This window comes from Tupaia chinensis, unplaced genomic scaffold (genome assembly GCF_000334495.1).
Source record: "Tupaia chinensis unplaced genomic scaffold, TupChi_1.0 Scaffold000115_1, whole genome shotgun sequence".
Taxonomy (NCBI): domain Eukaryota; kingdom Metazoa; phylum Chordata; class Mammalia; order Scandentia; family Tupaiidae; genus Tupaia; species Tupaia belangeri.
The window spans coordinates 741,805-761,464 of NW_006159579.1; the positions used below are offsets into that span (position 1 = coordinate 741,805).

Sequence of the window (19,660 nt, forward strand, 5' to 3'; positions counted from 1 at the left end):
TGCCTGTTCTAGTTTTTTTTTTTTTTTTTTTTTTAAAGAATTATTTTATTGAGACCAGCAGTTAGCGTAATAGCTATGTCACTGGACTCCCATGTTGTCAACTGCGATTCGAGTCCTGGACCCGGTGGCTTAAACTCAAGCCGGGTGCATGTGTGTGCATGTCTAAGATCCTGAGAGGAGAAGGGACTGTGGCGTGGCTATCCCCCCTGGGGAGTGATTTCTCGCTTTCTGTCTCTCCGTCTTTCTCTGTCTGTCTGGCGAGGACATGCGTGCGCTATAACAAAAACCTCTCAAAAAAAAATTATTTAATTTAATTTTATTATAATTTGACTAGAGAGAGACAGGGGCTATGGTGGTGGTGGTGGTGGTGGTGTGTGTGTGTGTGTGTGTGTGTGTGTGTGTGTGTGTGTGTTTGTGGGAGGGAGAAAGCAAGCCACCACGTCCGGGACTTGAACTGTGGTTGGCCATGTGGGAGTGTCCAGTGCCTCCCAGAAAGTGAGAAATCATCCCCCACAGGAAATGGCCATGATGCAATCCCTTTTCCTCCATTCTCTTGAGGATCTTGGGCACTCAATGCACACACGGCAAGCATGAGTTTAAGTCACCGGGTCTGGGACTTGAAACACATTTAACTATGTGGGAGTCTACTGACATAACCATTACACCATCTGCTGGTCCCCCCCCCTTTTTTTTTTTAATATTTTTTTGTGTTTTGTTTTGTTTGTTTGTTTGTTTGTTTTAATTCTGTTTGATTTACCACCCATCATCTGCAAATAAGGATCATATTCTGAATTATCACTTACTTAGGAACCTATTATCATTATTTTCCATTGTCATTTTTTTTTCAGAGATTCTAGCCATTATCATACCTTGGTTATTCTGTATTTTGTTTTTAAAATCATTCAATGGCCTTCTAAGCAGAACTCTAATACTAGTAAGTCTCTTCTCAGTTACTCTTGCTTGTAGCTGTGAAAACTTGTCTTCAGAAAAATACTGGTTTGGTTCTGTTCAGGGTTCATATCATGGTTCCCAGGTACCAATGACATGAAATCCTCACTTATCCCTCCACATTGGGATCTTTTCTTTCCTGATGAAAACTAACATCTGTGTTCACTAGTCTGACTTATTCCAGCTCAGTTCCCACTTAAAAGTAATAGATGGGGGATCAGCAGTTGGCATAATGGCTGTGTCGCTGGACCTCCATATAGTTGACTGCAGTTCGGGTCCTGGACCTGGTGGCTTAAACTCACGCCGGGTGCATGTGCGTGCGTGCCCAAGATCCCGAGAGGAGAATGGAGGAGAAGGGATTGCGATGTGGCCACCCCCCGCCCCTGGGGGGGTGATTTCTTGCTGTCTATCTGTCTTTCTGGTGAGGGCATGTGCCCTATAGCTAAAACCTCTCCCCCCTTCCAAAAACAAAAGTAATAGATGGGGTGTGAGGGGCATAAGAGTTGAGATTTGAAGATTGGACCTCACACTTTGCTGCATTGTATGTATCTGTGTAATCTTGGGCAAGTCTTTACCTTTTGAGCCTATTCGCTCATCAGTAGAAGAGAATAACAAGCAGGTTTTATAATACATTGTGAGGATTAAATGAGAGAACATAGTAATCCTAGCTGTTTGCCTGCAACAATGTGGGTGGTCAGTAAATATTTAGCCTGGCACTAATGTAAGCACTGAGTGAATGAATATATTTAGCCTGGCACTAATGTGAGCACTGAGTGAATGAACACACGCTTGCTTGCCTGTCTTATCTCTGTATTGTTTATTCTCTTCTCCCACCTCAGGGTACCCTCTTCCCTTTTCAGGACCTCTGAATTGTCTATGGGTTTCCAGGTCAGTGAAACCCATTTCAGTTATTCCTTCTCCTCCTTTGTTTTCATCCCTACTGACTTCTTACTAAAATTTAGGGACTGGACCATGTCTTTTGAACATCTTTGTGTTAAAAATGCCTAACACAAATGTATCATAGGTACTAAAATAATTAACTAGTTGATGTATAGTAGTTTAGAAGTGGTGTAGCAAAACACTTCGTAGGTTGTCAAGTAAGGTGTTTTTTTTTTTATTTTAATGAGATTAAAGTTTCTGCGGGGGAGCTAAATTGAATTTCATATGCTACAATAGAAATTTCAGAAATGTCTTTATCTGGGGACCAATAGTTAGCATAATGGCTATGTCGCTGGACTCCCAGGTAGTCGATTGTGATTCGAGTCCTGGACCCCGTGGCTTAAACTCACGCCGGGTGCGTGTGCGTGTGTGCCCAAGATCCTGAGAGAATGGAGGAGAAGGTATTGCAGTGTGGCCATCCCCCCAGGGGATGATTTCTCGCTTTCTGTCTCTCTGTTTCTGTCTTTCCGGTGAGCGCACACACCCTATAGCAAAAAACTCTCAAAAATAAAAAGAAAAAAAGAAAAATGAAATATCTACCTGTTTAAAGATAGCTTAAAAAATAGTGGTTAATGATATTTTCTTTGATTCGGATGTAAACAGGTAGAGTCATTCATGCAACTGAATGGAAGTTTGGTAACTAGACCTTTTTTTTTTTTTTTTTTTAAATCATTTTTATTTAATTATTTAAATTTGCTGGCGGCCACTTGCACTTGCTCAAGAGACAGAAGGAAAGTGAGAAGGCACTCCTCATGGGGGATGGTCACACTATAATTCCTTCTTCATCCCTTTCCTCCTTTCAGGATTTTGGGCACACACATACATGCCCAGTGTGTTTTTCTAGTCACTGGGTCTCGATCTCTAACCATGCCATTGGCCATCTGGGATCCAGTCGTCTTAACCACTCCACTGTCTGGACCCGTAAACTTCTTTAAAAAATCATATTATTGGGGCCAGTAGGTGGCATAGTGGTTAAAGCACTAGATTCCCACATGGCTGACCACAGTTCTAGTCTTAGACCTGGTGGTTTGCTGTCACACATTCTCTCATAGCAAATTAAAATAATTATAAAAATAAATTAATTTTTTAAAAGAATTAGTATTTTTAAATTTTAACTTTATTTATTCATTCATTTCAGTTTGACCAGAGAGGGAGGTGGGTGAAGTGTGAAAGCAAGCTGCCAGTTCTGGTACTCGAACCACAGTTGACTATGTAGGAATCCAGTGCCCTTAACCACTATGCCACCTGCCGGCCCCCCAAGTGGTGATTTCTTACATTCATATTCTTTCTCTCATTAGAATACCTGCCCTATGACAACATCTAAAAGAAAAAAATGGACTCCCATGTGGCCAACCACAGTTTGTGTCCCGGACCTGGCAGCTTGCCTTCTTACTTTCTCTCTTTCTCTTTCTCTCTCTCTCATTCCTCTCTGGTTAAAATTAAATAAATAAATGAAGTTAGATAAAATAATTCTTAAAAAAATAGAAATTACCACTTGGGGTGATGGCCATGCTGCAGTCCCTTCTCTTCCACTCTCCTCTCAGGATTTTGGGCATGCATGCAAACATGTCCAGAGTGTTTCTCAGGCTGCCAGGTCTGAGAGTCTAGCAGTGCAGTGGGCCATGTGGGATTGAGTACCTTAACCACCACTCCACCTGCTGGGCATGAACATTTGGTGTTTCTTTAAGGTCTACATGTATGTAAGAGGTTGAAAGGGCTAATCTGATTAGTATGCATTCCGTATGACATGCTTTTTGAAAAAGAGTTTTAAGATGTTTTTAGGTTTGGGGTTGGCAGGTGGCATGGTAGTAAAGGTGGCTGGACTCCTACATGGCTTGACTGTGGTTCGAGTCCTGGACCTGGCAACTTGCTTTCTCACTTTTCCTCTCTCTCTGGTCAACTTCAATAAAATAAAAATAAATAAATAAATAAAGTAATGAAAAGATTTTTTAGGTTTCATTAAGCACTTCTATGGTAAGATCATGTTGGTCAAGGATTTATTGGGCTCTTTAATATTTTCAAATAAAGAGACTTCAGAATCAGAAGTGATGCAGGTTATTCTTAATTTGTTATGTTAATAATGCACAGTAATCATTCTGAGTTGCTGGATTCTTTTCTCTGGGTTTTACATATAAAGCGTTTTAAGTTTTGGCATCTCAGGTACTTATTGAATCACCTTCCTGGACCAGTCAGGTGGTGTAGTAGTTAAAGCAGTTAGATCCCACATGGCTGACTGCACTGTTTGAGTCCCAGACCTGGTGGCTTGAAAAACACCTTGGGAGCATGTGCATGTATGCCAAAATCTCAAGAGGAGAGTGGAAGAGGAGGGATTGTGTTGTGGTCATCCTCATAGGGGAGCTTTCTCACTTTCTGTCTCTCTCCTACTCTCTCTCTCTGCAGTGAGCACATTTGCCCAATAACAAAATCCCACACTTGAAAAAAGAAGTATTTAGGGAACCAGCAGTTAGTGTAATGGCTATGTCGCTGGACTCCCACGTAGTCGACCGCGGTTCGCGTCCCAGACCCGATGGCTTAAAACTCATGCCGGGCACGTGTGCGTGGGTGCCCAAGATCCTGAGAGGAGAATGGAGGAGAAGGGATTGTGGCGTGACCATCTCCACTGGTGGGCCATATCTCGCTTTCTGTCTCTATGTCTCTTTCTGTCTGGCGAGCGCACGCGCCCTATAGCGAAAACCTCTCCAAGAAAAAGAGAAGTATTTAAAGAAAATTTAATCATTTAATATTTTATTTTGTATTTTAATTGAATGTGTATTAATTGAACAGATTTATAATGTGATTACATACTAGGAGCTGAGGAGGATATCTAGTTATAACTGCAGTTCTCATATTTTTAAATAATTATTTAACTTTATTTTTGATTATCATTTTTAATATTTCCAGGGAGAGACACAGAGAGAGAGAAAGTAAGAAAGCAAACCTTCAGGTCCAGGACTTGAACCATGGTCAGCCATGTGGGAGTCCAACACCTTTAACCACTATGCCACCTGTTGGCCCCAATTCTCATATAGCAATTAGTCCAGTTGACCACTCGTTCCATCTTCAAATGCTTTGCTTCATTTAATTTCTAGAACTCCACACTATTGTTTTTCCTCCTGTTGCAGTAGTTGGCTGTACCTTCGCAGTATTCTTTGGTTCCTCTTTCTTCCAGATCTCATAACATTGGGGTACCCGATTCATTTCCTGAATCTTTTGTCTTTATATTCATTTCCCTGGTGATCTCATAAATCTTGTTGCTTTAAGTGCATATAGTTCGTTAAGCCTGGTTAGATTGGTTATGTAAAATCCAGTAAATGTCTCATACTGAATAATGTCTGAGCTTTCTGTCTTAACTTTCAAACAGTCTCTTTCAGTCTTCACTGGTTCTTGTCTTTAACAAGAACCCTTGCAGTTATTCTTTATTTTGTTATTATCTACATCCAGTGAGTAGGAAGTTTTGTTTGCTCTACCTTGAAAAAACATTCAAAATAGCAACTTACCTTCATTCTTCCCATTCTGGTCCATCAAGCAGCATCTCTGGACTGAATTATTGGAGTTGTTCCCTGTTCTTTTCCCTGTTTCCATTCTTTTCCCACCATCTGTTTTGAACATAACAACCAGAGCCATCCAATTTGGTCAGGCCATGTCATTCTCTTAGAACCTTATAAATGCCTCCCAGCAAACTCAAAATAAAACCAAAGTTATTTCATTGGCTTTCAAGCTTTCTATGACAACCCTCCTTCAAGCTCTCTATGATATCCCTCCCTCTACCTGCCCCCTCCGTGACGTTTGAACTCTTTATACTACTTTGCCAGCTCCAGTCATCCAGATTCTCTTGAATACTGTAGGCCAGGTCTTACTTAAGGACCTTTGTCTAGATGACTTTCTTTACCTGTCCTATGACTCCTTTCTGCAGTTCTCTTCCGTGAAGCCAACAAGGTTACCATATTTAAAACTGTGAAATAATAGGCACTTAAACTGTAGAGAGTTGTATTTTTAAAAAAGAAAGCTATCTTGAAATATGTCGTAAGTGAAAATTATAAAAACATAGCTATATAGTGTACACACACACACACACACACACACACACACCTGTATTCCAGAAAAGTTGGTGACTTGATCAATTTTTGAAAAAAATCCCACTAGCTTATTTTGGATCTCAATTCATTGCTGTAGAACACTCAATTACAAAATGTTCTATTTCCTTCAAATAAACAGCAAATTCTTTGGCTTGCTAATGGGATTCACAAATGAAATTATTTTAGCTTTTAATTGAAGTTTTTATTACTTTGTGGTTTTACAGTGTACCATTAAATAAAAACCTGAATTTTAGGGTGAGCAGGTGGTGTGGTGGTTAAGGCTCTGGACTCCAACATGGCTGCCAAGTCCTGGACTTGGCAGCTTGAAAATCAAACTGGGCACTTGTATGTGCATGCTCAAAATCCCAGGAGGAGAATGGAGAAGGAACTGTGGTGTGGCCATCTTCCCTGGGTGTTGATTTCCCACTGTCCCACTCACTGTCTATCTCTGGTGAGCACTTGTGCCTCATGTCCAGACCTGTTTAAAAAAATAAAAATAACAAAACAAAACAAAACAAAAGAAACCCTAAATTTCACTTAGACTCAAAATCCAGTGTTGAAGCAATTTAAATAAATAGTAGGTAATCATATTGATGCCAGCTGAGGAAATATGATTAGACTTAGTCAATAAATAAATCTCTTAACATAATCTGCCATTGCCAGTTTAAATCACGAAAGCATTTACTATAGGAGGATGTTTCGTTGAATGTCCTACAAGGCCTATAACTTTTTGTGCATCTACCATGTGGTAGATACGTAGTAATACTTGGTTAACCACAATACTGAATTTTCACTTTTAAATCGTTGATCTGAAGGAGATACTTATTTGAGCATAATTTGCTAATATACCTATATTATTGACTAGTACCTGACACTTTTCCTTTTTTTCCTGAAGATTTGCAATGGCTTTATAGTAGAACATGTTTGGATTTGTTTTTATATAGGATAAATAATAAAAGTTATCAAGCCTGGCCTTAGCAACCATATTCTAAAGTCAATAAAAAGAGAATTTCAGTTGATGTAAATTTTGAATTTCGTTTTCTTTTTTGCTCTAAAAAGTTAGCTTACCACTGGATTTATTTTTTTTCTTTCTTCATTTTTTTTTTTTTTTTAATTTGCTGGAGAGAAACAGAGACTGTTACTAACCATAATACTGTTTCCTCCAGAGCTATTGACTGTGTTAGACTTATATGCTATGTTTCCTATTCTTAAAAGACAATGAGTAAAAAGTCTACTTCACAGAAAGTTTACTTAGATATACATAAAAAAGTCAGTATAGGCCCTGTCAGTTTAACCGGATTCTAACAAAAGTAGTTACAAAAACCTCTCTGAAGTACACATCATTTTCTCATTAACTTTTTTTTTTTTTAAGTTTTTTTTTTTTTTTTTTTCCCAAAAGTCCCATGTACTCAGCAGAGAGAGGGAAAGTGAGAAGTTACCCCTTTGGGGGAATGGCCATGCTGCAGTCCCTTCTCTTCCATTTTCCTGGGATTCAGGGCACACAAGCACACATGGCCAGCATGATTCTCAAGCTACCAGGTCCAGGACTGGAACCACAGCCAGCCATGTGGGAGTCCAGAACCTTAACAACCATGCCAACTGCTGGCCCCGAAACACTGTAAAATCAGAAACACCTTACTGAATAATAAGAACTAAGAATTATATAAAGTAAGACTTTTTTTTATTATTAAAGTTTTTGCCATAGGGCATTTGTACTCACTGGAGAGAGACAGAAAGAGAAAGACATGAGAGGGAAAGTGAGAAATCATCCTTTGGGCGGATGACCTGAGTGGTTGTAATTCTTATCCTCCATTCTCCTGTGACTTGGTGCACACGCGCACGCACACACACACACACACACACACACACAGAGGCTTGGCGTGATTTTCAAGCCACCGGACCCGTGACTCGAACCATGGTTGAAAACGTGGGAGTCCAGCAACATAACCACTTTGCATCTGCTTGCCTCTTATTTATTTTTTAAAAAGATTTTTGGTATAGGGCATTTGAGCTCATTGGAGTGACAGACCTAAAGTGAGAAATCACTCCTGAGGGGGTTGGCCATGACGCAATCCCTTTTCCATTTTCCTCTTAGGGTTTGTACACGTGCACATGCACCCAGCATGAGTTCAAGCTGCTGGGTCTGAGTCCAGCATCTTAACCACAATGCCACCTGTTGACCCTATATCTTTTCATTTATTAATAAAACTGTATAGTGGCATATGCTAGGAGACATCAGAAATTTATAACACACATATTCAAATATCAATATAATTTAAGGGTCAAACCAAGTGCCCCCTGGCAATTCAATAAAAGAAATCATTGTCTCTGACCCTAAAGAATTCTTGATATTTTGAGTGCCTTACATTTAATAGAGTTTAGTTCAGCCTTTTCAGACCTTATCTCCCTTGTCCCATTTCAGTTAAATGATAAGACTGGATTTTTTTTAAAGGTTTTTTCCCATAGGGCATGTGTGCTCTATGGAGAGAGACAGAGACAGATAGTGAGTGGGAAAGTGAGAAATCTCCCCTTAAGGGAAATGGCCATGCTGCAATTCCTTCTCCTCCATCCTCTTCCTGGGATTCCGGGCATGTAAGCACTTTTATCTGGTGTGATTTTTGTTTTTCTTTTGAGAGGTTTTTGCTATAGAGTGGGTAGACTCATCAGAAAGAGAAAGACAGAGAGACAGAGAGAAAGCAAGAAATCACCCCCCAGGGGGGATGGCCACACTGCAATCCCTTCTCCTCCATTCTCCTTTTGGGATCTTGGGCACTCATGCACACACGCCCGGCGTGAGTTTAATTCACCAGGTCCGGGACACGAACCGCGGTCAGCTACATGGGAGTCCAGCGATGTAGCCATTACATTAACTGCTGGTCCCAACTTTATTTTTTATTTTTAATTTTGACCAGAGAGGGACAGAGAGAGGTGGGGGGGGAGTGACAAAGCAAGCTGCTAGGTCTGGGATTCAAACCATGGTCGACCATGTGGCATTCTAGCACCCTTAACCACCATGCCACCTGCCTGCTCCTTACCTGGTGTGATTTTTAAGCCTCCAGGCCCAAGACCATTGTTGACCATGTGGAAGTTCAGCACCTTAACCACCACATCACCTGCTGGTGCTGGGATTAGGTTCTTTCTGAAGTTAATGTTCTATGGTTTGATCCTGTTAAATTTGTTTTTAAGTAAAAAAAGATATTTTAATATATTTATGAAATAGATATTCAGTATGTTAATCAAGAGATAGCCTTGCCCTTAATAATAATGAAGACTTTAATGAGCAAATAACTAAAGTCTCTCTCTCTCTCTTTTTTTAAGTTTTTGCCATAAGATGTGCATGTGCTCACTGAAGAGAGACAGAGATAGTGAAAGGAAAAGTGGAAAAAAAAAAATCACCCTCTAGGGGATGGCCATGCGACAGTCCCTTTTTCCTTCTCCTCCTGGGATTTGGGTCCGCATGCACACACACCTGGCTTGATATTTCAAGCTGCCAGGTCCAGGACTCGAGCCGCAGTTGGCCATCTAGAAGTCCAGCACCTTTACCATCTTCTACCCCCTAAATGAAATCTTACGTCCTGATGTCATGCTCTCAAACTACATGGAAGCCAGTTCTCAACTCTGCTTCAGGAATCATCTCTCCCAGAGGGAAAAACCCTCGAAACAAGTCATAGTGAAAGAAATGGGTCAGTGGTCTGACATGAATAATAAAACTGCATATCCCTCACACCTTTGACTAGACATTTATATATGAGTTGGTTTATGCTAGCACAGATGATGAAAATTTATAGCTCCGTTTATTTTCTGTGTTTTTGCTTTATCAACTTAACAAAAAAACTCAGTTGAATTCTTGATTTTAAATGATGGTCTGCAGCTGCTGTAGCCTGACTTGTGTCCAATAAGGGCTGATGACGCAGACGCCAACGTGTTTTTCACTTTTGAGTTTTGAAGTTCACTACTGAACATGATGGCTTCTCTGTGTTTTGTTTTGATTTATTTCTTTGGACACAATTTTTCCAAGCTTTATTATGTTCTGTACAGCAAATAATCAGCAAATTATGAAGTCGTTCATAACTAATAAGTTAGAAGCCTATATATTGTCATATAAAATGTAAAGTTACATAGAATATTTTGTTTCTTATTATCCCCAAGTCTCTATTTTATTTTCAGGTTATTTGACTTGATTTTATGAGACTACATGGGGACATAACTGGATCTGGACCAATTTAAACAAGTTCTAGGGAGAAAAACCAGTGCTGCAAGGGACCTCCCATAACACCTTGCTAATACTGTCCTCTTATTTGACAGATGAGAGGTTTAGTAATTCAGATAATCCAGACTCTTCCTGTTAAATTTTAAGGGAAATTCAGTGTCTCTTGCAATGTTTTCTGTAAATAACTTAAAAAGGAAAACACATTTTCCAATCTGTTCTATATTTCAAACTTTAAACATGTGTCAAGCACCCTTACACACTGGGCCAGGACCTGTGGATCTGAAAGTAAGATAGCCTTTGTCCTTGGAGGAGTTTGAAAGATGATCTGACATGTAGGACCTGAGACGGATTGGCTTGTGCTGTCCCCTCCACACCAACAAAGCTCTGAGTTCTGTCCCCTTGCCTATGTGCTCCATCTTCTTTGCCAGTCTAATGCTCTAGTCAAGCCAACTTTTCATTCTTTATGCTAGCTATACCTCATCCCATCTCAGGGTTTTGGTATATTCTGTTACTGTTTGCCTGAGGTAACTTGACATAATCTTCATCTCCTTTTTATTTATTTATTTAAAAAATTTGCTAGAGGACACACACATTCCTGGGAGAGAGAAACAGAGAGGGGGAAAGTGAGTAAACACCCTCCACCCCCTCCCTCAGGAAAGATGGCCATGCTGCAGTCCCTCCTCCTCTCTTCTCTCAGGTTTTGGGCATGCACGTACATGCGCCTGGTGTGTTTTTTTTCCCCTAAGGATCATTCATTTAATTTTATTTATTATTGTTATTTTTAAAAAAACTGGGCTGTAGGGAAGGTGTGCTCACCAGAGAGAGAAAAAGTGAGAAAGCAAGCCATTAGCCCAGGACTCGAACTATGACTGTCCATGTGAGAGTCCAGCACCTTAACCACCATGCCACCTGCTTCCCCACAGTAAGGTGTGCTTTTCAAACTTCCAGGTCCAGGACTTGAACAATTTAATCAGCCATGTGGGATTCATTCACCTAACCACACACCACGTGGGTGTCCTGAAATTTTTCCTAAAGCCTACTCTATTGCTATAAATCAGAGTTTAGTTTTTTATAATGGGCCAGTTAGTAAATAAATGTTTTTGATTTGTGAGTTACCTGATCACTGACCTAACTCAGTTGTTGAGTGGTAACCAGCCATAGACAGACAATTTGTAAAGGAATAGACAGACATGGTCCTGTTCAGTCAAACTATTTACTAGAACAATAAGCAGGCTGCAGTTTGCTGACCTCTGCTGTAGATCATCATCTAATTCTTTTGGACTTGGAGACTTCTCATTATGCAATCCTGCAAATCCTGCCTAAGGGTTTTTGAAAAATTTATTTCATTTCTGGTTGGTAGATGCTATAGAAGTGATTTAGTTTGTGTATTCTAATTTGCTATAGGGCACTTGAACTCCCTGGAGACAGACAGAAAGGGGGGGGGATGTAAGAAAACACCCCCCCAGGGATGCTGCAGTCCCTTCTCTTTGATTCTCCTTTCTGGATTTTTTGGGACACTGATCTTGGAATGACTTTCCATTAAAAAAACTTAAATAATAATAATGTATTTTTACTTCTCCACTTTAACTAGTATACATGTAGTTTTGTTAACTGGTATTGCTTTGTAAGTAAAACATGAGCTATTATATTAATTTAAAAATAAAAATAGTTTTGGCATAAATTAAAATGTATATTGAAATATTTTTGGTGTGTTACAATCTACTTTTGTAATGTGATGTCTGTATTATTATTTTGCTTATAAATGACTAAAAAGATTCCAAGTCACTAATTTCAGCAGCTGTGTATAAAAATGGATATAATACAGTGAAAAGCAAGTTGACTGCAAGTTTCAGTGTTAATTTTCTGACGTTTGCAAGAATAGAGTCATCTTAGGTGCTTGAGGAGATGTTTGATCTGATGGATCAACTCATGGGTCTGGATCTTAAGCATACTGGCAGAATCTTTATTTTTATGTTTCTAAGTTATATAATGTCTATGTTTCTTACACATTAAGCAGTGGCTCTAATTAGGTATAAAATGAACATAAGAAAATAATTAAAAATAAATTAATGTTTATAACTATTTAAAGAAAAACTTCAAACAGAACATTTAGCAGAATCTGTGCATTAAGGTATTCAGACAGCACTGAAAATATGAAGAGGCTCGGACAAAAATCTAGGCGTTCAAAGATCTCTGCTTTGGCAGTAGGCATTTATATGCTGACCGTGCTAGCAAAGTAAAGAAATGCTCGACTGGCTAATGCTGGCTTTTTCCCTTATTTGGGTTTCATCCTGTGGAAAGTCCCAAGTGAAAAGTTAGTTGTCTGTTTCTGATTGGTTAACTTTAAATGTGTTTTATCTATATTATGCTGCAGTTTGCTTCCCTATAATAATAAACCCAAGGTGCTAAATAGACCTTTCTGGGTCTATTATCCTCTCAATTAAAAAAAAGAATTATTTTTGAGACCCATCATAACATTTAGTTGCAATCATTAGACTGAGAAGTCAAAGGAGAGACTATTAAGAGCATGTTGTTAAAGCTATATAGAGGGCCAGCCAGGTGGATGGAGGTTAAAGTGACTGGTCCCACATGGTAGACTCTGGTTCGAGGTCCAGATCTGGTAGGTTGAAAACCACACCAGGCATATGTGCTGTGTGTGTCCATAATCCCTAGAAGAAAATGGAGGAGAAGGGATTGTGATGAGACCAACCCCCCACGCACATCTCTCTCTGCCTCATGTGCCCTATAGAAAAAACTAAAAATTTTTGAGACCAGCAGTTGGTGTAATGGCTATGTCACTGGACTCCCATATAGTCGACCATGGTTCGAGTCCCGGACCCAGCGGCTTAAGCTCACGCCAGATGCATGTGCATGCATGCCCAAGATCCCAGGAGGAGAATGGAGGAGAAAGATTATGGTGTGGCCATCCCCCCTGAGGGGTGATTTCTCGCTTTCTGTCTCTGTCTCTCTTTGGTGAGCACATGCGCACTATAGCAAAAACCTCCCCAAAAATAAATAAATAAATAATACAGAGAAACTACTCTGCATGTTAACAGAATTTTCAAGCTGTATTGTCATGAATGAGAAAGTTTTCTTTTTGAAAAGTTCCTTTTTTTTATGCAATAAAAAGTTACAGGGCTTGGGGCTGGCAGGTGGCATGGTGGTTAAGAGTGCTGGACTCCCACATGACTGATGCAGTTTGAGTCCTCCTGAACTTAACACCTTTCTCTTTCTCTCTCTCTCTCTGTCTCACTCTGTCCCTCTCTGGGCAAATTAAAATAAATAAATAAAGTTAAATAAAATTATTCTTAAAAAACAAAACAAAACAAAACAAAAAACTTACAGGGCTGTTCCCCTTGCCTAGTGTTAAGAGTGATGGATCTCATATGGCCAGTTGTGGTTTGAATCTAAGTCCCAGCTGCTGGAAAAACACATCAGTCGTGTGTGTGTGTGTGCACATGCATGCCTGCCTCAAATCCTGACAGGATGGAGATATAGAGAGGGGATTTCAGCATGACCATGCCCCGCTGGGGAGGGCTTTCTCCCTCTCTCTTTCTTCTCTGTCTCTGGTAAGCACACATATATTCTGGCAATTAAAAAAATAAATAAATAAAATCTCTTGTTCACTAATTGTTTACATTTTGCCCTGTTTGCTTTATCATTGTGTGTGTATGTTTATACAGTTTTTTCATGAACCACTCTGGAAATGGAAATATGTCCTTCTGCCCCTAAAAAATTTAATGAATATTTACTAAACAAAGGTCTTATCTTATATCAGTTACAGTGTGATGGTTGAAATAAAAGTAATTTGATACTGCACTTTTACCTAATTCACGAATATTTATTCAATTTTATTTATTAGTATTTTTCAATTTTTTTGGAGAGGTTTTTGCTATAGGGCACATGCGCTCATCAGAAAGAGACAGAAAGCGAGAAATCACTCCCCAGGGGGGATGGCCATGTCGTAATCCCTACTCCATTCTACTCTCAGGATCTTGAGCACGCATGCACACGCGCCCGGTGTGAGTTTAAGCCACTGGGTCTGGGACTCAAACCGCGGTCGGCTACATGGGAGTTCAGCAACATAGCTATTACGCCATCTGCTGGTCCCCATTTATTCTATCTTATTTTAAAAATGAATTATTTATTCAATTTTATTCATTACTATTTTAATTTTGCCATAGGGCACACAGGCTCACCAGAGATACAGAGAGGGAAAGCAAGAATCCAGGTCCAGGACTCAAATCATGGTCAACCATGTGGGAGTCCAGTACCCTAACCACCACACCACCTACTGGCTCCTACAGAATATACTTAAATTTTATATATTATCCCAGAAATGTCTTTTTTTTTTTTTTTTTGAGAGGTTTTTGCTATAGGGTGTGTGCGCTCGCCAGACAGAGAGAGACAGAAAGCGAGAAATCACACCCCAGGGGGGCTGGCCACGCCACAATCCCTTCTCCATTCTCCTCTCGGGATCTTGGGCACGCATGCACACGCGCCCGGCGTGAGTTTTAAGCCACCGGGTCCAGGACTCAACCCGCGGTCGACTATGTGGGAGTCCAGCGACATAGCCATTACACTAACTGCTGGTCCCCCTGTTCCTTTCTTGACCTTGAAAGTTTTGAAGAATTTAGACTTATTTTGCACTTAGTTTGGGTTTGTTTGACGTTATCCTATGGTTAACTTTATGTTATAACTTTTTGGCTGGACTGCAATGTAAATGCTGTTTGTTATCCTTAATATTTAATTTAGGAAGGCACATGATGTCGATTTCTCTCGATGATTGATTAATTTCCTTATTGCTGAATCTGCCATGTAACCCTACTGCAAAGTGACTACTTTCTTTGTGATTAATAAGTAATTTCGAGGATTTATTTTGAAATGATATGTATATCCTGTTTTTGTTTTCTTTTTTCTTTTTTTTAAATGAGATTTTTGCTGTAGGGCATGTACACTTGCCAGAGACAGGGAGAGAGAGAAAGTGAGAAATTCCCCTCACTCCTGGGCAATGGCTATGCCACAATCCCTTCTCCATTCTCCTCAGGATTTTGGGCACACACACACACATGAGTTTCAAGCCTCCAAGTTCAGGACTTGAACCACAGTCGGCCATGTGAGAGTCCAGTGCCACAACAACTACTACGCCACTTGATGGCCTCTCTTTTTTTTTTTCTTAGAGATTTTGCTGTATGGTGCACACACTCAAGGAGAGGCAGAGACAGAAAGCATGAAATCACCCCCTGGTAGGGATGGCCACACTGCAATCCCTCCTCCTCCATTATCTTCTCAAGATTTTTGAGCACAGGGACCAGCAGTTAGCGTAATGGCTATGTCACTGGACTCTCACATGCGTAGTTGACCGTGGTTTGAGTCCCAGACTCGGTGGCTTAAACTCAAGCCAGGCACGTTTGCGTGCGTGCCCAAGATCCCGAGAGGAGAATAGAGGAGAAGGGATTATGGCATAGCCATCCCCCCTGGGGGATGATTTCTCGCTTTCTGTCTCTCTGGAGAGCACCCTTATAGCAAAAACCTCTCCGAAAAAAATACCAAGATTTTTGAGCACGCATGACATGCACACACATGCGCTGGCATGAATTCAAGCTGTTGTGTCTGGGACTGGAATCGGGTCCAGAACTCTGACCACGGTTGATTTCATGGGAGTCCAGCTACCTCACCATTATGCCTCCTGCTGGTCCTGGCCCTCTCTCTCTCTCTTTTTTTTTTAATCTAAATTTGCCAGAGGGCACGTGTGTGTGAAAGACTGTGCATACCTCCCTTTCACTTATCCCCCTAATGGCGTATGGCCATGCTGCAATCCTATACCCTCAACCCATCTCTCCAGTCTGTGGAGATTTTTAGCCACATTTTATATGTGTTTTTCAAGTCCCTGGAGACAGGATCCAAGACACATCGTTGGCCATGCAGGAGCCAGCTTCCCTAACCACCAGGACAAGGGCTTGCCCGATAATGACTTTTCACAAACATAATCACATACCTTTTTCTAAACTTCATTTACTTTATTCATGATTGACACTGCATGTGCAAGAGAGAGGGTGAGAGTGAGCAAAGCGCTGTCAACCGAATTGTGTCCTGTCACTGTCCCCTGTCCTCAGCTCTCCAGCTCCTCAGGGTACACACAATGTCCCTTTAATGTTTTCAAGGCAGTCCTGGGACCAAATTATGGTTGGCCACCTGGCTTCCAGCATTGCAGTTCAGTTTGCTCTGGAGTGCACCACCAGGTTAGGCCACAACGCTTTTATTATGTTGAAACAAAAATATATATTTTTTCTTTTTCTAATGCCATAAGGTGTATGAGAGTGAGAGCCATCCAATGGAGTCTGGTCACATTGCGATCCTTTTTTCCTCCATTTTTCCAGGTTTCTCAGTATGTACACATGTGCTCCTAGCATGTTGCTACTAGGGCTGGGACTGTGGTCAGCCATGTGGATCCACCTGCATTTTCATAGTGCTTAACCACTGTACTACAGGGCTGGCTCCAAAATAATTTGTCAATACAATTAAATATCTACTGAGTCTTTAATTTCCCTGTGATTTCACAAGCTGTTTTTTTTTTTTTTATTTTATAGTTTGTTTGCTGCAGAATCCAAACAAGGTCCAAACATGTTGCATTTGTTAAGTATTTTGTTTCTCTAATGCATAATACATAGGTTCTCCTTCAATTCACATCCTCCTTTCTTTTTCTGAGAATCTAAGTTGTTGGACTACAAAACTTCCCACAACTGTAGATTGTCCTGTCATTAATATATTGCTGTGCTCTATAAAATTGGCTGTTAATGCTAGTCTTTTTGCTTTTTAAAGTTATTTTTTTATTTAACTTTGTTTGTTTGTTTATTTTAATTTGACCAGTGAGTGAGAGAAAGTGAGAAAGCAAACTGCCAGGTCTAGGACTCAAACTGCGGTTGGCCATGTGGAAATACAGCACCCTTAACCACCATGCCACCTGCTGGCCCATATAAATCTATTTATAAGTACAAGTATGAACTCATGAATTCAGATATTCTGCTGTATATTTACTCATTGCAGGTTTTTTGTTGTTGTTATTGATGTTCAAATGATCTACCTTTGTTATTGAGAGCCTCTTTGAGTTGGCTTTTTAAGATTTGAGATACAGGGTGACCAGCAGGTGGTATAATGGTTATGTCACTGGACTTGCTCATGGCTGACTGTGGTTTGAAACTCAGACCCGATGGCTTCAAACTCACGCCGGGCACATGTGCATTCGTGCCCAAAATCCTGGGAGGAGAAAGGGTTGTGGTGTTGGTGTGGCCCCCTTCCGTGGGGGGGGGGTGATTTCTCACTTTCTGTCTGTCTGTCTGTGTCTTTTCAGTGAGCACACACACCCTATAACAAAAATCTCAAAAAAAAAAAAGAAAGAAAAAAGAAAAGATTCGAGACACAACTTTAAAATCTTTGACTAATCGTGTTCTGACATAACATGCCTTGTACGTTTCCTACTCCCAGATGTAACCTATTTTTCTAAAGTGTCCTGCTTCCTTTTATTGGGAAATGGTATTAAGGATTCATAATCTGGGTGGTTAAAAATTATAAAGCCATTTCCCCTCTTTTTTAAGCAGTAAGAAATATTTACTCTTGGGGCTGGCAGGTGGTGTGGTGGTTAAAGGCACCGGATTCCCACATGGCCGACCACAGAACAAGTCCTGGACTTGGTGGCTTGCTTTCTCACTTTCCCCCCCTCTCTCTCATTCTGTCCCTCTCTGGTCAAATTAAAAAAATAAATACATAAATACATAAATAAAGTCAAATAAAAATAATTCTTAAAAAAAAAGAAATATTTACTCTCTCAAGCAGTTGCTGTGGATTGTAATTCTGAAGTGACTATGCTGAGTAGTCGTGGCTTGGTGTCTGCGGCAAAGATGGCTTTTACTTACATAGCAAGCACTTTGATACTGGCTGTTGGCAAGAGCTCTCAGTTCCTCACCATGTGGACCTCATCTCACGGCTGCTTCAGGATCTTACGACATGGTAGCTGGCTTCCTCAGAGCGAGTAATCCAGGACAGCCAGTAGCATCTTTTGATTCATTTTCCTACTCAACAGCAGTTCAGTGCTTTGGCTGTGGGTCCAGGCTCTATGGTGGTGACACTAGCTAGGTGGCATACATTTCTTTGTGCCTAAGTGTACTTTCCTTAGCTGTAACACTGAGGTAATAATACTTACCTTATCTACCCTGTAATGTAGAATCTTGGTGACAATCCATTCGGTTACAACAGGCTCCGATACTTGGTGAGTGCTCGGGGTAAGCACCGCAGCTGCCGTTACTACCATCACCCCTGGGGTGAACGGAAGATTTGGAATCTAGTTGTAAAGTTGCCCTTGACAGAAATAGTCTTCCCTTTTTCCAGAAATTGTTGTGACAGAAGAATTGTTTATAGAGTCCAGATATTTCAAGTATGATGTCAAAGATTAAGGGTTAGAGGATTATAACCACATCTGCTTTATTGTTAAGTGGAAGATCTTTCATTCTAATCTGTGTTCATGTTGCTTTTAGTGTAAGACTTGTGTTCATGTGATGTGACCCAGGAAGAAGCCAAGGACTCCCACTTTAACTTCTTACTTTAAAATATAGAGTCATAGGAAGTTTAAAAAAATGTATAGGGAGGTACAGTGGACACTCAGTTTATTCCGGTGGTAACATCTTCTATAATTATAGCACAGTATCAATTTTCTTTTCTTTCTCTTTAAATTTGCTATATATAGGGCACGTATGCTCACTGGGAAGGGAGAGTGAGAGAAAGTGAGAAATTGTTCCCCCAGGGGGGATGACCACACTATAATCCCTTTTCCTTTCAGGAGTTTGGGCACATACGCATCCATACCCAGTGGGTTCTGTTTGTTTGTTTTTGAGAGATTTTTGCTATAGGACACATGTGCTTGCTAGATAGACAGAGAGACAGGGAGACAGAAAGCAGTAAATCACCCCACAATGGGGTGGCCACACCACCATCCCTTTTTCTCTGTTCCTCTTCTCAGGATTTTTGGGAACACATGCACATGTTCCTAGCATGAGTTTCAAGACAACCAGGTCTGGGGCCTTAAGCATGGTCGGCCATGTGGGAGTCCAGTGCCTTAACCACTATGCCACCTGCTGCTCCACTCCCCCCAGTGTGTTTTTAAGCCACCAAGTCTGGGACTTGAACCACATAGTCAGCCACTTGGGATCCTACCACCTTAACCAACATGCCATGGACTGTCCCTAGTATTAATTTTCAATCATTGATTTTGTTTTAGCAGAAATTACAAGCAGCTATTACTAGACGTCTTTTAAAAGCTCATGGAAAATGTGTATCATGAAAAAACCATGGATGGATTTGAATTTTTTGTATCCAAATAAACCTCTACATTAATTCCATTTTCCATGAATTTTTTGAAATACCTTTGTATATGCTTGCTCTTGAGGTATAAAGGAATACATTCTGACCTCGTGCAGTTCTATCTCTCCCTGGA

The 19,660-nt window shown here is 40.5% G+C and overlaps 1 protein-coding gene and 1 long non-coding RNA gene across 5 annotated transcripts in view; one reads left to right on the top strand and one right to left on the bottom strand.

Moving 5' to 3' along the window:
• Positions 1-18,341, bottom strand: part of LOC102482178 (uncharacterized) — a 61,801-nt gene extending 43,460 nt beyond the window's left edge. For both annotated transcript variants that reach the window (XR_333909.3, XR_001370057.1), the window contains exons 1-3: positions 18,087-18,341; positions 8,999-9,129; positions 5,385-5,483 (exon numbers count right to left, since the gene is read on the bottom strand). This is a non-coding gene — a long non-coding RNA (uncharacterized LOC102482178). The remainder of the gene's footprint in view (positions 1-5,384; positions 5,484-8,998; positions 9,130-18,086) is intronic.
• Positions 18,342-18,409: 68 nt separating this feature from the next.
• The window catches only part of CBFA2T2 (CBFA2/RUNX1 partner transcriptional co-repressor 2), an 84,450-nt gene continuing 83,199 nt past the window's right edge, over positions 18,410-19,660 (top strand). For 2 of the 3 annotated variants that reach the window (XM_006144010.1, XM_014586117.2), the window contains exon 1: positions 18,410-18,439. The gene's annotated coding sequence lies outside the window, so the exon portion shown is untranslated. Of the gene's footprint in view, positions 18,453-19,660 lie in introns of all 3 variants that reach the window. The other variant, XM_006144011.3, reaches the window with a different exon arrangement.